This window comes from Lactuca saligna, chromosome 2 (genome assembly GCF_052625555.1).
Source record: "Lactuca saligna cultivar CGN05327 chromosome 2, ASM5262555v1, whole genome shotgun sequence".
In the NCBI taxonomy this organism is placed as follows: Eukaryota; Viridiplantae; Streptophyta; class Magnoliopsida; order Asterales; family Asteraceae; genus Lactuca; species Lactuca saligna.
The window spans coordinates 180708507-180726674 of record NC_136418.1 but is presented as its reverse complement, the minus strand read 5'-3'; the positions used below and the strand labels follow the sequence as shown (position 1 = coordinate 180726674).

Here is an 18168-nt window from a genome sequence, read left to right as displayed (position 1 = left end):
TGGAAACTTTATGGTTAAGGATGATATTTGGGAGTTAGATCTGTAATTTGGTCGTAATAACTTAAGTATTAAGTTCTTAACTCGTTAAGAAAAGTCTAGCTGCTTACGTTGGGCATACTATTTTGTACGCTGCGTGTACGCAGTTCAAGCCTCGATCCCTCGGACAATGAGTACGCCCCACGTACATTCGAAGTATGCCTCGCATAAGAGGACGGGGTCGACTCGCCTGAGTTGACTTGACTGGGTTGACTCAGCTGATTTTGATGACTTTGACTGATTTTGACAAATAGGTATTTTGGGTATTTTGATATTCAGTTAAGTTGGGCCATGATTTGATAAATAAGTGACGAGTAGAGCCGATATTCAGAGTAGATATTTGTATGGACTAAGAGGTGAGTTTTCCTCATTGTACTCGTGGGTCGAAGGCACTAGTGTCAGCCAACTAGATTGTGTATTCTGGCATATAGGTTGTTGATATGTTATAGTGAACTGCTAGATCGGTAACATGGTAAATAGGATGTAGTATGTGGTAGTGGTATGTAGATCTGTCTGTTTGCCTGATGATTGGTTATATGTTTATTTGTTCTAGATATATGTATTATGTTATGTATATGTCGACATAGTATGGTTGGGTTGAGGTTGTACTACTTTGCGCTGTAGCCAACAAACCCGAGATCAAGCCAGACATAAGTTGTGGGCTCCAAGGGCAAGCCAGACTTATGCTGTGGGCTCGGGAGTAAACCAGACATAAGTTGTGGTCCCTGAAGGCAAGCCATGCTTATGATGTAGGCTCGGGAGCAAGCAAGATATGAGTTGTGGGCCCGATGGGCAAGCCAAACTCATACCGTGGGCTTAGAGGTAATCCAATATTTTAGCTATAGACCTAGTATATGTTGTTATATGTTGTGTGTGTGTTAGAACTTTGGGGGAACTAACTAAGCTTCGTGCTTACAGTTTTAGTTTTGTTTTAGGTACTTCTGAGTACCGTGGGAAGGCGAAGGCGTGGTCGTGCACATCCTTCGGTTTTATGTGATCTATATTTTTGGGACACTCTGATTTCCTAGAAACACTTTTGAAACAATGGTTTTGTAAACATTATGGATTGAATTGTTTTTTTTTTTTTAAAGTTAAAATTTGTTGTAATTTTGCGATGTTACAAAAACACACTAAATCTCAGGTTTAATCACTTGTTTAAAATAAAAATCTATCTATTATTGAACAAAAAGGAAAATACAATAACTAAATCTATACTAGGTCCTCATGCTCTTATCTTTAATCACGTACACCGATTGATACCTTAACCTTCAAAACATGAAACATATCTACTACATCAAACCATAGGTTTGGTGAGTTATATTCTAATCTATTTTCATGTTCATATGTTCTTTCTATCTTTTCATGATATGTCTTTCTTTTCCCTTTTTTTCTTTTACTCTGCACTCTAATCTCTTCTTCTCATACTATACAATGCTATTATTTTCTTTTTATCTATCTTTTAGTCTTTTTTCTTTCTCATACTCTATAATCTATTCTTTTTCCTTTCTCATCTCATCTATCTCTTATTTTATCCTCTATTCTTATTGTGCCTTAACATTCTTTTCTTTCATTATCATACTCTATCTTTTTATATTCTTCTCTAATCTTTTCTTATTTATCACTCTTTCTTAGCCTCTTCTCAGGTTCATTTCATGCTCTATACATACTCTATATCAGACTATTTTCAGGCTCATCTCATACTCTATGCATGCTCTTTTAGTATTCTTACTTTACTCATCATATATCACTTACTATTAGCATGCCTATCTCATACTCTTCTTACTCTGTATATATATATATATATATATATATATATATATATATATATATATATATATATATTCTCAAATCTGATATCTCAGCATTATATTCTCATCTAGACCCAACGGTCTCATCTCATACTACAATCTTCTCTATTTTCTAAGGGAATCAACATCCCACTACATTACCGGGTACACTTAACCGAATTTACCCCTTTTCTTATCATCTCTCGTAGATCCTTAGATACTCTTTTTCTCTTAAATCTCTCACGAATTCCTTACTATTAATCTCTTACGGATGATCTCTAAGTTCTTACAAAGAACTCTCTTATCTTGTTCCTCTCAAGGAACCACTCTCTGCCTTCTCTAACAATATACTTTCTCATTCTTATAGGAATCATTTATCTACATCCCTAAAAGGGTTCACCATCTTTGTTCCCTGCAGGGACATGATCAGAATCATACACTTATTCTCATAGGAATCATACTCTTTGTTCCCAAAGAAACCACTATCTCATTCCCGAATATATCATCTTTATACTTATCTCTATCTTTATTATGTGACTTATCACATAATATTTGTCCCATAGACATTCTATCGTTGTGTCTCATCATGAGATCTTATAATATGCATCTAATACTTAACTCAATAAGTACTTAGAGGTTGTTTGGCGGATTTTGAATTTTTAAGAGATCTTAATTTTTAAGTGGGTGTGAATTTTCAACATGTTGTTTGGTTGAAACCTCTGAATTGTTGTGTTGAATTATAAAAATGAACATTTATCCTTCTATATTATTTTTTACCGGATTCAAAATTTATGTTTATAAAATAACCGAATCAATTCCTTGAATAATTATAAAAAATATACATAAACACCATAGAAATCCAAATTAAACATAAATCAAAATTAAAACATACATCCAAATCAAAGAGATCCATTTTCAATATATTTGATCAATACCAATACTTCTTGTGTACATAAAATCTAAACTAAAATCAACATCCAATACTACCATGGAATTAAAAAATTATGGTATATCAAGGACAGTTGTTTTTACATATAAACTTAAAATTCATGAATAAAGGCTAGATATATGATCATGTATGAAGATTTTGTTAATATACCTTATATCATGTTACATGCAACTTCACCACATATTTTTAAGACTAAGACGATTGGACAATAGGGAAGCTTGAATTCGTTTAAGTACTTTTAATAATGTTGCCCAAACTTATGATGATCCTATAAATGCCAAAACACAATGAATCATCATCACATTTAAAAAAAGCATAGGTGCATACATTTTAGAATAAACAAACATCATCAACATTATCAAATTTCATATTTCATCAACATTATTAGATTTCATATATCATTAGCAACATCATCATATTTCAAAAAAACGAATGCATTTTAGAAATAAAAAAATATCATCAACATTATCAAATTTCATATTTTAGATTTCATTATCAACATAATCAGATTTCATTTTCAAGACTGGTAATCAACTACAGTGCAAATAAGAATAAAAACGGGTTTGATTTCATAAATTATAAATAACATCTAATTTCAGCATTTGTAGAAAACCATAATATAACACATCTGATTTCATAAAAAAACAAGTTTTTTTTGTGAAATAATTGAATTAATTGGAAACATAAACTGAAACTTTTAAACACTAATCGATTACATAGCAAGAGAAAGGGCATGATCGTAGACATTACCTACAAAATATGTCGGACGAAAAGCAGTCGGAGGCGTTGTGGCGCAACAGTCGGAGCCGAAGGCAGAGATGATGCCAACACTGGCAATGGTAGAGAGGAATGGGGCTGCAGTTGATCGGGATGCAACAACTCCACTAATCCTCTAAAACACATAAATTTAATGTTATTTTATTTTTTTTGTACTAACCAACCACTAAAATACACTATTTTAATGTGCTCGACAACTCTACACTTCAAATATAAACACTTACCACTAAATAACATCATTTTAAAGATTGGTTGGAATACAAACATCATTTTAATATTTTAATGTTAAAAGAAACACAAATTTAACTATTGATGGTTGGAATTGATATAAGTGATGTTAAAAGAATCACAAATTTAACGATTATTGGTTGGAATTAATATAAGTGATATGCGATTTTGGTAAATGAAATCAATAACTCAATACACAATATAAGTTACATACTTTCAAACACAATATATTGCATATTTTTTAAGTAATATAAAATTAAAAGAGATTTTTTTGAAGATAAAAAATAGTTATATAAAATGGTGATAGTACAATAATTAAATAAAATATTAATGCGGTCACAGATGGACAAAAACGACATGTGGTATTTGTTTGGAAGGTTAAAGACAAAATAAGTCCCATAATTTAAAATTTAAAAGGTTTAGGCCTTTGGGAAGGACCGAAGGAAGAATATGTGAATCCTCAAGTATCTTAATCGGTAATTATATGCAGATAAAAGTACTCTAAGATAGTTTAATTTTAAAAACATATAACTATTTTAAAATTTAAAAGATAAATAGACAAATCTAGTATTTTTCTTAAGTTGTTTCCATAACAACCACTCATTTTTGCAGAGACTCTGTGAAATACGACATTTTTATATGATTTTTTTTCTTTCACATTTTACATATTTACATGATATTTATTATAACACCTCTAAGCCAGTTTTTTTTTTTTTTTTTTTTTTTTTTTTTTTTAATTTATAAATTAATATAAAACTTCCTTGTACTCTAAACGGGCGAGCCAATTCTTAATTTCATTAATCGATAGTTCTCAAGTATTATCTTCAAAACAATATTTGTTAAATAAAAATTATTTGAAAATTTATTTTTATATACAATTTGGCATGTTTTAATTGTATATAAAACCATATATGAATCCTTAATTACGTGTCAAACTAAAGTAATGATATACCATAAACAAATATCTCTTACCCAACATTATCCAATAATTAAGCACATGTTTGACATAATAAACAAGGGTTTTATAGTACTTACATTATTGATTATCAATCCTAACAATGCCAATATTCGGATCAGCAAGTTACATAATCAGATTGATATCTCTTTAAGATTTTAACTAATACGGTTATAATAGCCATCTTTGTAGTGTGTATCATGATTTATATTTAACCACACGAATGGTTATATATTATGTAGCTTATATTTATACACTTAAAATTACTAACAATAAATATATAACTGTTATTAATTTTGAATTAATAGATTATATAAAATATATAAAAGAAGGGTTCCCAATTCAACAGGATTTACTATTGATTGGACCAATTCTTTTTTTTTTTTTTTTTTTTTTCCTTTTGATTTTTTGTAGTGATTACACAGTGGATTACATGTGTTATATGTGTGATTTCACCACCCTTTTAACCAATAAGAATTGGATTAGTGTGTACCACCACTTATACCTTAGTTACACCATCCACCGCTCTCAGTAGATGTATATCCTTCTGTATCTTTCTTCTCCAACGCCATTATCTTGCCTTCCCTGCTTCAACCCTACTGATTTTATTGATTGGTACCCGCAAAACGATCGGCTTCGTGAGCTGCTTTATCTGGTGGTCGTAAGTAATTCCACAAATCAATTAAATCCAGGTATCCGTCCCACCACCTCTAATCGATTGGGGATTTCTTTGATTCAATACTTTAATTGATCGTTGGTTACATGAGGAGTGAGGAGGCCTACATCGTTTGAAGGCTTACCTCCAATTAGAAGGCGTCTCCAGATCCGGTTCAGATGGTCGCCGATTTCATACACTCCACCACCCATGTTCGTTCCAGGTTTGGGGGCCCTTCAGACCTAAAGTTGGTACATCTCCGCTTTGCCTTCTTCTTCTTATTCTTCATGATGGGTTCAAATTTTCACAAAAATTGTCTATGTCTCGGTTGCAGGACTTATGAAGACTTGAATCCCATCACTAATTTCAGCTCTGAAATTCCAAATTCGTACTCATTCATCCTCTTTTTTGCGATTTATGTTCCGAGGTATGCCATTCTCACGCTTTTAACATTTGGGTGTTTACTATCCCATCCCTGGAAATAAGGCTCGATTGCTTACTCCCAATATCGGAAAAAACAAACCATATATTCATAAGATGTAATGTCAACAGAAAAACCAACATCGGAGGTGGGACTTACCGAATAGGAAATGGAGGTAGCAGCTGGTGCCGACAGCTGTGGTCTGGAGCGAGATCGAAAGAGGGTCGCCGGTGGGAGAAAAACGGAGCTATGGTCCCGTCGGTGGTGAAGAAAAATCAAATCCAATGGAGAATAGGGTTCAAGAGGTTTGTGATTTTTTTTCATTTCATTTCGATTTCTTATCATTATTTTGATGTGAATTACTTTACTCCCTTATGTTGATGTTGGTTTCAGATCATAAAGCAGCAAGTGCTGAGTGTTGTGAAAGTTGTGCCTCCACCTCCTTCGTTTAGCTATTGTCGTCGATGGGTTGTTTCTCTGGTGTTGGGCTTCCCCTAACCCACACAAATACTGCACAATTGCATGTATATAAACAGTAAGTACTCCTTTTTTTATTCAGGATTCAGATGCTTTAATTCGAAAAAGAGCCATTAAACTTGTGAGGTCTGTATATACTTTTGTAGTAGTTTTCCAAATGATAGTTTATTGAATCTCCAATGTATGTTTAAATTGGGATTAGTTTTGCATTTGCTTACCGATTTCAATTATTAAAATACCAAATCATCATTGGGGATTAGGTTATTTTCCTGACGATGGTTTGATGTTTAAAGCTTTTTGATGTTTACTTCAGGTTGCTTTTCTGAAATTTCCAACCACTTCCTTTGCCAAAGATTGAAACGTGTATAAGTAAATTTTGAAGTTGTTTACTATGATAATGTTTTCTAAATAACCAATGTCATAAAATTTATTGCTCATTCTATTCTAATTCCATGATTTAAGCTTCTTAGATATAACTTGGTGTCCTGAGAGATTGCCATACCAGTACATTCCATATATGTTATGTTTTTATTTATTTTTATCTTTTCTGATTACAACCAGATAAACTGACGATGATGTGTCATATGGAAGCGGAGGGATTGCCATACCAGTGTATAATAGAGATTTAGTTATTGCTTACATACATCACAGATAAAGTGAACGAGGCAGCCATTCTTAATGTTGTAAAGAAGAATTTCCCAAATCATCATATTGTAGGGGAGGAAGCAGGTGTCATTGGAGACTCATTTTCTGATTATCTCTATCTATGGTCCATAGACCATTTGGGTATGTGATTCAACACATTTTATTTTTTCAATTTATCATAATAAAAAAAACCAACTTCTTATTTCTCCGTTTGTGCTTTAAGGTGCTGAAAGGCTTAGTAACTCCTCTCCCGAATCAGGATATTTTTTGTCCCTCTTGCTATTTCTGGCTGTACGTGGATTCAACTAAGAATGGGGTAGTTGTTGGGTTTTCTAATTTATGTTTGCTTACACAGAAGGGGTTGCAGAATCCATCATTTATTGACTCATGCAAATTTAAAAAAGTTTATTGGTGTATGTTGTTTGATTTCATCTTATGTCTTTAGTTTTACTCCCACTTCCCTCTTTTTTTTTTTTTTTTTTTTTTCCGAAGCTCCAACTTTTTACAAATTTGCCCTAATTTTGTTTTTTGGGATACTATAAATCTGTAATAAACAAATGAATGGAAGCACATTGTTATTTTGTTGAATATTGGTTGTTCTATTTTATGTGATTCGTGGTTTATTTTACTATTGTAAGTAGGCAATGGTGGTTATTTTGATTTTTATTTTGTGATTTTGTAGCTTTTGTTTCAATCTACTATACCATCCAACCCCTGCATCGTGGGGCACCTTTTCTAGTTGTATATTAAATTGATATAAACATTTATAATAGTTAGTGTATCCTATATTGATGCGATCCGGTCTTATATAATTATATATGTTAGAATTTTCATTCTCTCAATAAAGAATCTTTTAAACAAACTATTTTGGGATGTACATATGTTTACAATAACTATTTTATATTATATGATAATTAAACATCTATTAAAACAATATAATTTCAAATGTCTCTACCTATTATTTGCATGTAAAAAAGTAAAAATAATTTTCAACTTAGTTTAGTGGTAACTATTTGTATTGTTAAATTGTCTAACTTCAACCTAACTCGGTATTTATGAAATCAAAAAACTACTACCTACAACTTATTTAACACAACTATTTATGAATTTGAAGTTTTGAACCAAAGATAGTGAAACTTATAGGGAAAAAATATGAATTGTAAGGAAAAAAAAAAACACGAATCTAAACTAAAAAAAAAAAAACATGTATCTGAAAAAAAAAGAAAAAAGAAAAAAAAAAGCCTCAAGATTAGTCTAGAAAAAAATTTAAGATTAGTCTAGAAAAAAAATTAGTAAGAAAAAGATTGGGTCCTTGCTAGACACAGTCCCAAAAAAAGGGGACCATCCAAGGCCGCAAATGTGCAAGTCTATCCATGGTCCTCGTCTATTATGTTTGCCAGTTGTATTCCGTTTGAAATTTGTGTACATAAAAAAATGAATAAAGAGGTTATAATTTTTTTTGTTGTTAACATGTTGAGTCATGCACTAAGGAGGGGTACAATTGTTAGAAAATTTGGTTCAAAAAATAAAAATATTGGTGTATAAAAAACCATTGTACGCTTTTCCCCTCCGTTGCTACATCGGGCTTTGCACTTTAATGGTATCTTTTTTTTTTTTACAAGTTGTGTAATGTTATGAACATATTTCTAACCTTATTTTTACATTAATGATAGTATTTAAGTTTACAAGTAATGCAATGTTATGAACCGATTTCTAAGTTTTATTTATTTATTTAATATTACTGATGCATTTATGTTTTACAAGTTATATAATGTTATGAAATATTAAAGTTTAAGAGTAGTTTCACATTTATTTGCATGTTTGGTACAATAAAGGATACAATAAATATAAACAAGAAAGAAAGCCACAAATATAAACAAGTATAAATGCATGCTACTCTTAGACGTAGACTTATTTCATTGTTGTTAATTACAGTGAGATGCCTATAACTCCCTTCACACGTAAACCAAACACCAAATTCTTGAATCACGCTTTTTGCAATTCAAGAACAATTTCAACCGTGAGAGAGTTGTGTGAAATGCAAGTGTAGAATTCCCCTCACCCATAAACAAAGTACCACAATTTGTGCAAGATGATTTTTCCAATCCAGAAATCATTTCAACCGATTAAAAAAATCCACAACATATCGGTTGTAACACCTAGGTTTAACAATGTTCTAATTTTGGGACATCGGGCCATAATTTGATAAAGTGAAGGTCTTGAGCTTCAAAATAATAGAGTTTTGACCCTTTCAGATGTTGATAAGTTGGATTTAGTGATTAAAGCACTTGATTTGTGCCTTGAAGCAAAAAGGGTAAAATTGGAAAGGTGATATCTCGGGATTCTTGCATGAATTAAGGATTTTAGTTCGATATTTTTTTAGTCAAAAGTAACTAGATATAATTGTGGGGCTTGTCAATACCTTTCCGTACCTATACAAAATTGTAACATCTTGTTTTTTTGGTATTCCATTTTGACCACCGGTTTGAGTTTTGTTAGCAAAATTAGTCTCGAGTGGCACTTTTGTAAATTTTGGGCCATGCATGCATACACTGGGCGTACGTTGTGTACGCAGGGCGTATGTGGCAAGGGTGCAAACCCTAAATTCTAGGGTTTGGACCCTATTTAAACATCATTATAGCCCCCACACCCTTTCTTAACTCCAGCCTCCATCTCTCTTAGCCTCTATTTCGAAACCCTAAAGTGTGTGAGTGTGTTTTGAAGCTTTGGGGTTCCGTTTGGTGATCTTGGGTGGTCCAAACGACATAACCAAAAACTCGTAGTGTCCATATTGTGTTCTGAATGCAGTCTTCTCGATATCCTGCTCTCTCACCTTCAGCTGATGATATCCTGACCTTAGGTCGATCTTTGAAAAATAACTTGAACCTTGTAGTTGATCGAACTTGTCATCAATCCTCGGCAACAGATATCTATTCCTTATTTTTGCCTTTTTTAGCTCTTTGTAATCGATGCACATTCTCATACTTCCATTTTTCTTTTTCACGAATAACATCCGAGCTCCCAGGGTGATGAACTAGGTCTAATGAAACCGTTGTCTACCAACTCCTGAAGTTGCATCATCAGCTCCTTCATCTCCGTCGGTGCTAGTCTGTAAGGTGCTTTTGCTATCGGCGTGCTTCCTGGTAACAAGTCTATTATGAACTCCACTTGTCTATCAGGCGGTAATCCAGGAAGATCTTCGGGAAATACTTCCGGATAATCACACACCACAGGAATGCTCTACACCTCCTTTTTCTCCTTCTTTGAATCTATCACAAATGCCAAATATGAGGTACATCCTTTGGCCAAACACTTTCTGGCTTTCATTAGCGAAATGATTCCAGAATTTACTTTGCGTTTGTCCCCATACACCATAAATGACTCCTTCCCTAGTGGGTTTACTTTTACTATCTTCTTCTTGCATAATATATCAGCGTCATTGGCGCTAAGTCAATCCATTCCTAGCACGATGTCGAAAACATTCAGCTTGATAGGAAATAACTCATCGTGGAACTTATTCCCATTCAGATCGATAAAGATGTTTTTCATAAGATGGCTAACAGGTACAAACTTTTTACTAGCAACTTCGACTAATAAAGCATTATATAGTCTATCGACAAGCAAAACTAGTTTTCTACCAAATTAATGCCAAATAAATGAGTAGTTGGCTCCAAAATCAAATAATATTTGGGCAGGCAATTCGTTTACGAGAAAGGTACCTAAAGTGACATCAACTTCTTCTTTAGCAACTTCCAGTGTCATCTGGAAGGCTTTTGCTTTCAGCTTTGGGGGAATATTGGGTCTTTATGCCTCCTTCTTCTTCGGACAGTCTTTCAAAATGTACCCCTCTTCGTTACATCCAAAACACACTCTCTTGTTGGACGGACACTCGTTGACATAATGCCCCGTCTTTCCACACTTGTAGCAAGTCGCATCCTCACTACATTTTCCAGAGTGCTTTTTTCTTCCACTTTTCACACCATTTCGATTCGCACCCTTTTCCTCCTCCAAACTTCTTCGAATAAGAATTCGAAAATTTGCTTTTCTTGCTGGAACCCGAAGTTCCTTCAAACTTTCTCTTATCACCAACTTCAACCTTGTCGGAGATTCTACCCTTGATCATGTCCTCAACAGACTTGACAACCCAAATAGCTACCTCCAGAGTAGGTGCCTGACGAACTGGCACTACGTACTCCCATGAGAGTCCCTTTGCATATCGATTGACTTTCGTCAACTCGTCTGGAACGATGCACAAAGCAAACTCCATTTTGTCAATGAAGGCGTTAGTGTAATCGTCGACTGACATGTTGCCTATTGTCAACATCAGAAACTTGTTCTCCAACTCCAGTAGATTTTGGGCCTAGCAGAACTTGCGCTTGAACTGCACCAATAACTTTGCCCAGGTCTGTTGCAGTGTCTCATTAGGGCTTAAGGTCTTCCCCAGAGTGTTCCACCAACGAACTGCTCCACCCCTGAACAGACGTACTGCGAAAGTGGTCTGCAACTTGCCTCGGCAGCCATACGTCATTAAGGCTAGCCCTATTTCTGAGATCCAATCCATGACTCCGATCGGATCTTCCTTTCCAATAAAGGTCGATGGTTTGTAAGTTAAAAAGTCATTATGCTTGCATCCAAGTCCATCATTTCCTCCATCGTGGTTATTTTGTCTAACTATCGGTGGGTTGGCTTGGCCAATGATCCCACTGAAGTTACCTCCATCCGAATGCCCTCCATTCATTTCGGGATCTTCCACTTGAATTGACAGTTGTTCACGATTCTGCCTAAGCAGACGTCTAGTTTCTTCCATCTGACAATCCAACATTGTTTGAATCATCATTTGTACACTGTCCATTGTCAGTGGCTCAGGTGTTGCTGGTGCAACAACTACTTGTTCATGTTGGATTGGTGTCTAAGTCCATAAGTATTTTGGTATGTACTTGACCCGATTGTGAACATGGTCCTTTTTGGTTGCCTTCACCATAACAATATGTAGGATGAATTAACGAGAGAAAGGTTTAATTATGATTTATTAATATATTATATGAATAATATATTAAAGGTATATGAATAATATATTAAAGGAGAAATCATAATGTTTAATTAATATTAGTCAATAATTAATTAAGAATTAATTTTGTGGCTAAAAGAGATTAATTAAACTTAGAGGAATAGAATTGTAATTATAAGATAATTACAATTGGGCTATTGATCACCTTTGAATATAGGTTGGACGAAATCTATGGGAATCCCATTTGATTTTCGTCCAAGGCATGTTCCAGAAGGGGTCCATGGGCTGCTTAGGGTTTAAGCAGTCAAATTAGGGTTTTCTTGTTAGATAACCCTAATTGCCTACCTATTTAAGGAGCCCCTAATCCCCCAAAACGTGGTGACTGAATCCTTAGGGTTTCCTGGATGTTTTGGAGCCTCCTTCCTCTTCTCTTCTTCATCTAGTTGCTTAGTGGTGTTTGTGACTCCATTAGAGGTGCAACACTTGAGGCACTAAGCTTTCTGAAGCCAAGGAATCGATTGTTATTGCTATATAACAATCAAAGGTATTCTCTAAACCCTAATTCAGTTTATTATATGTTAGATCCAGGGTTTATAGCTTTGGATATTCAATTGCATGCTCATTAAACAAACTAGATCCAAAAGCTATTAGGGTTTGCATGTACACCATAAGAATGATGTATTGCTCGAAACCCATCAGTTCAATCACAAGTGGTTGATTCATGTTTTCGTTCACGTTTCCAACTCCACTTCTAGTACTTACCATTTTTTATCTACACACCAAATAAGGTGAATTTAGATCCTCAATCATGATAGATAATTAAATCATCCTTATCACTCCGAAACGTTTACATGCTAGTTATAATACCGTAGTCATACGCTTAGAATCCTACACACATAAGGTCTCCAGATCTGGTCGGCAACAGACCATAGATCCGAACAAATAATATCATATATGATAAACATATAACATTTAGCACATAAAAACATTTTAGGCAACTTTCCTAAAATAAACTAGTGCTTGTGTCTAAAATATAACAGACACACATCTCACAATTTCACTTAGCATTCTAAGTTTAAGTTTAGAAATCCTGCAAATTCCTAGTTCGCTTAAACTAATGCTCTGATACCAACTGTGGGATCCCCCGAATCACGACCAGAAAAGATCGGTTTCATTTATGCTTTATAAACCAATTTCAGAGTAAATCCATTGATTTAAAAGAGTTGCGGAATTTGTTCCCAAACAAAATATGATAAAAATAATATTTACCGAAGCATTTTTTAAAGAAATGTGTTTTCATTATTTACCAAAACTCGGGATGTCATGTTCCGATACAGACACAAAAGCATAAACAAAAAAACTAGACCTTACACGGTTACATACAACTACTGGTCTATAAACAAAAACATCTTCACAAGTTCTCCAACTTATGCTCTTGCGCCACTACTTGTAATACAAAGAAACTATGTGGGTCAGGCTTGGGAGCATGGTGAGCATATAGGGTTTTCAACCCACAATAAATAATTATATTTAATTTCACCAACCAACAATAACCCGATTATCCATTCCCGTTATCCTCACTTTACGTCCCTAAAACAACAACTATCACAAGGGACCTAGTCTAGGAATTTTTATCGGGACGGACATTACTGCAAAGGGGCTTCCTCAACAATAAATGTCCTAAAGGCAACCGTGAGGGGGATAGAATACAACAAATGAACACCCAAGTTCACTACACCTACAGGTTATGAGCCTGCCAAAATTCAACTGAACTGTCTAGAAAAGTCTGTGGTCGTCATCCATATTCTGTTGGACAAGTAGATCACAATCAGATCGAGGCCTCTCATCATTTTTATTTCATCATACATCAACATCTACCTATGTTCTACCCAACATATTCGTAGATAAAAATATAAATATATATACAACATAAAACATGTATAGAACATTCAACCAATACTCAATTCGAATAACACATAACATATAAACACATAACACATATTTTATGGAAATACTTCGTATTTACGTGTTAGAAGAAAGTAACTACACACTCACTTGATAAGATGATTATCGGACAACACTATGACTCTACAAGTAACAATTCTTTGATGGAACTGAGAAATCTTCACAAACACTGGGCTTCTTGCGGGCAGAGCTTCAGCTCGAAACTCTTTTCTTCTCGGGATCTTCAAAGCGTCGGGACTTGATTTGGGTGTCGGGATGATACTAGGGATTCGGGGGTATAACTTGCACGTAAATCAAGAGAATAAGGGTGAGAGAGAAGAATTTGAGCAACTAAACTCGACTGACCTTGTGTTCTATTTATAGGGTGTTGAGTATCGGATTACGTTGGGCGTAATCTCAGAGTACGCGGGGCGTACTCCCTCTACAAGCATTACACTGGGCGTACCCGGTATGCTAGGCATACTAAGCGGATCAGATTGGATGCGTCATGGTCTCGGACCCGAGACACTCGAGTGATGGAGTAGGGCGACGTGGCCCAATTCAGCCCATGAATCATGAGTACGCTGAGCATACCCCCATTTCTCAAGCTTCAAAAATTCGTATGTATTAGCTCCGTTTTTTACGTTCTTTATATCCATGTGTAGGTGAGACTATGCTCTACAACTTTCATTTAGACTTCGTCGGCTAATTTTGACTTTATTTTTATTATAATATTTTTAGTAGGCCGGAACAGAAAATCCCAATTAGAAATTCATAACTTCTTCATCTGACGTCAGTTTTCGTCTGTCTTTCTTCCATTGCACTACTATTGACGAGATCTTCGATTCTCATTTAGATTGTTTCGGCTAGAAATCACTTGATCTCATATTCGAACTTTGGGCTGCATATCGCTAAGTCGAAACTTCGAAAAATCATAACTTCCTCATACGAAGTCAGATTTAGACGTTCCTTTTATATACACTCTTGGTTTAACATATTCTATGACTTTAGTTTAGATCACTAAGGCTAAATATCTCTCTAATGTAAATTCACTATTTACATCGCGCAGTGTCGTACCGGTTCTGTCGCGAAACTTCGACAGGTCATAACTTCTTCGTTATAACTCGGATTTCGGCATTCTTTATATATTCAGAATCCTTGTCACGACCATTACGTCATCATGTATCAATATCGGTTTTATCTAACTTTTTACTTTTATGCTTATTTTTATTCTTAATTCAATTAAACCACACAATTAAACATAAAACACATAATACTCAAATAATATATTCTTATTATTTCAAAATGAGTTATAAAGGTTAACCTAGACTATTGCATCATTATTAATTCCTAGCCTAAAAACACGAACGTTACATGAAGTGACTTTAAATGGGGTTGTAGTATTCGCTCGAGGTAAAGTGAACTTAGTTACTGGTGTGTCATATGATGGGTAGAGATAGATATTGTGAGAAGGAAGTCTGTAATGTCGATTTATTGGGTGTGCAATTGGGTAGCCTTTGGAGGTTCCATTGTTGGGTCGGGAGCTGACATTGTGCCCAGTGTTGGAGGGGGTATTTGAGAGGAAGTTGGGGCTTGTGAGTATATATGTCAGAGGATAGTTCCGAGCGGGCATGATCATTTTCTTGTGTCTGGAGACAGAGTATTGAAGTTAATTTTTCAGATGGGTTATGATAGCAGTACATGTGGTGGTTCCCTGGTGAGATATGACTCTTACGTTCCTTTGAGCTACGATCTGGATCATATGGTATATCTGACATGAATGATCGGTAGCTAATTATTGGTCATCAACATGTTTCCATCAGTAGCAACAAGAAAATCATAGTTGACAGTGTGTTATCGGGGTCTGTTATTCGATGAGCGATTAACATGATGATATCTTGCTTGGGCGGTCTGGCAGGGAGACAGATTACTAGATTTTCTAGGTTCTGGAGAGTCAGAACTTGTACCGCAATGGCAAAGGGATTCGTACTTCTTCGGGATTGGGAGTTCCTGATTAGGTTTGGGTGTCTTGGAAGGGAGATCGTTGTATGATATGAGATCTTTCGGTGATGCTTCTTGGGTCATTAATTTCGAATCTATGGGTTGTTAAGGAGCAATTTCGAAGACGAAATATAATTCAAGTGGGGGAGAATTGTAACATCTTGAACTATAGGTACAAATTTTATTGATCATATATTCAATTTTAGCTGGTGAGTTGACGAGTTAGAGGTCCAAACTCTTCGAGTAAAGGCTGAGTTAGTCGCGTGAGTTTTATGACCAACTCAACGAGTTGAGAGGCTGACTCGGTGAGTTGGAGCTGTTCAAGGAAACCCTAATTATTCCGGTTTTGCACCCTAATTAAAGGACTCTAAGCCTTCACCCCGCCTCCCTCATCACTCTCCACGTCCAGAGAACAGACCCTAGTGAGCTAAACCTTATCTTGAGTGTGTGTGTGTGTGTGAGGCTTACGATGCTTATATTGGTGGGATTCTTGAAGAGGCTTGAGGATTTAGGAGCTTGGATAAAGGGTGAGGCTGAGGATCTATTATCTACTTCATTTTGGCATCCTATTTCAGGTACCAAGTTGTTACCTTGATCACTCTAGCATTAGACCCCCTTATTTATGAGTTTATGGCTTTTCTAGCTACTTTTTGAGTCATTTATGATTTTGAGCATGATATGGTGACGAGACTTCAGATCTGGACAGTAGGAGGTCCATTGGACCAAGAGACACAAGCTTTATCAAGCGTAGAACATCCTACATGAGCTAATATCCTTGTAAAGCCTTGTTTTGATGAGTTTAGCCCTTCTAGACTTGCATGGACGTAAAGCTTGCAACTTTATGTGGTATTTCAACCTTAGGAGGCTAGATCTAGATTTTGGGGTGGTCTTTCTGCCTTAAAACGTCTGAATGAGAAAACAGACTTAAGGGACTCGACGAGTCGATGAGCCGAATCAACGAGTCGGCTAGGGTTTTCCCCAATGAGTCTGGACATGGGTAACTTGGCGAGTTGACGAGAAAACACGACAAGTTAAGTGTGGCTTTCGTGACAATTCTGAAGGAACAATGGGGACTCGGCGAGTCGGGCCAACATGGACTGTTGACTCGAGTGTTGACTTCTTTTGACTTTAGGGTTTGGTCAAGACATGGATTATGGGGACTATGGAGGGGTAAAATGGTCTTTTACCCATCCCAAGAGTTTGAGAGAGAAAATAACCTAGTTTATTTAGAGTCGTGATTTATGTGTTAATTAGAGAAAATTATCCTATGTGTTAGGCGGAGGGTAGTTCAGAGATTCGTGAATGAGGTTTATTTGTTTGCTTGCTTTCGAGGCAAGTCTTCTCACTATACTTTACCTAGAGTGGTAATCCTTGTGTGACCGGAGTGTCTTATGTGTTATATTGAGTATTGTGATATACTGCATTATGTCTTTTTGATTTATGTTGTGTATTATTATGAGCTTACCGAGTTAGGACCGGAGGGTCCACCCGAGTTATGGGACTGGGGGGTCCCACAGAGACACATTAATCGGAGGATCTTATTTGAGTATATCCATGAGAGGCTAATGAGATATGAGTGGTATTTTGGGGAACTCACAAAGCTTCGTGCTTACCGTGTTATGTGTTATGTGTTTCAGCTACTTCTTAGGATCACTGGAAGGCACCAACTTGATTGTACACATACGAGTTGGAGGTTTGTTTTGGAGGGTCCTGGATTGTGTCATAAACAACTTTTGAGCATGTGTTTTTGATAACTGAATATAAAATGAGGATTTTGGTGATTGTGCTAATGAGATTAATGTATTTTAAATGAAAATTTTATTTGAAAATTTACGGTGTTACACTAATAAGTATTAATAGCTACAGAATCCTACACAAACACATCAATAACTAAATATCACAAACACATCAATAACTAAAAATCAATTGTTGATAAGAGAGTGAACTTTGTCCACGAGGAAACCAAACATCATTACCATGAGTCTCACAACTAGAACAGTGAGAGTGTGGACATTTTTCTTGGTATGTGTTAAACGACGTTGCATAGTGAGTGAATCGACCCTGGAAATCTCCAAATTGCGACCTATTTCCTCATTTATGTAATCAACTTTGATCTGTTGTTCAACTATTTTAACCCCACAATCATAGAATATAGAGTGCAAGTCACCGAAGTTGAGCCTCTCACATGAATTTATCGATATCAAATCCGGTGATGGTGGTGGGGTAGACATATCGTGAATCTCTTGAAAGCGATAGTTGTCTCCTCCTTATTGGTATGTGTTTCG

At 35.4% G+C, this 18168-nt stretch overlaps 1 long non-coding RNA gene across 1 annotated transcript; it reads left to right on the top strand.

Annotated features, from left to right (window-relative positions):
- Positions 1-5254: 5254 nt before the first annotated feature.
- Positions 5255-7510, top strand: LOC145029396 (uncharacterized). Its single transcript, XR_013676508.1, has 6 exons — positions 5255-5638; positions 5722-5814; positions 5940-6113; positions 6202-6343; positions 6847-7071; positions 7154-7510. It is a non-coding gene; the product is annotated as an uncharacterized LOC145029396 (long non-coding RNA).
- The last annotated feature ends 10658 nt before the right edge of the window (positions 7511-18168 follow it).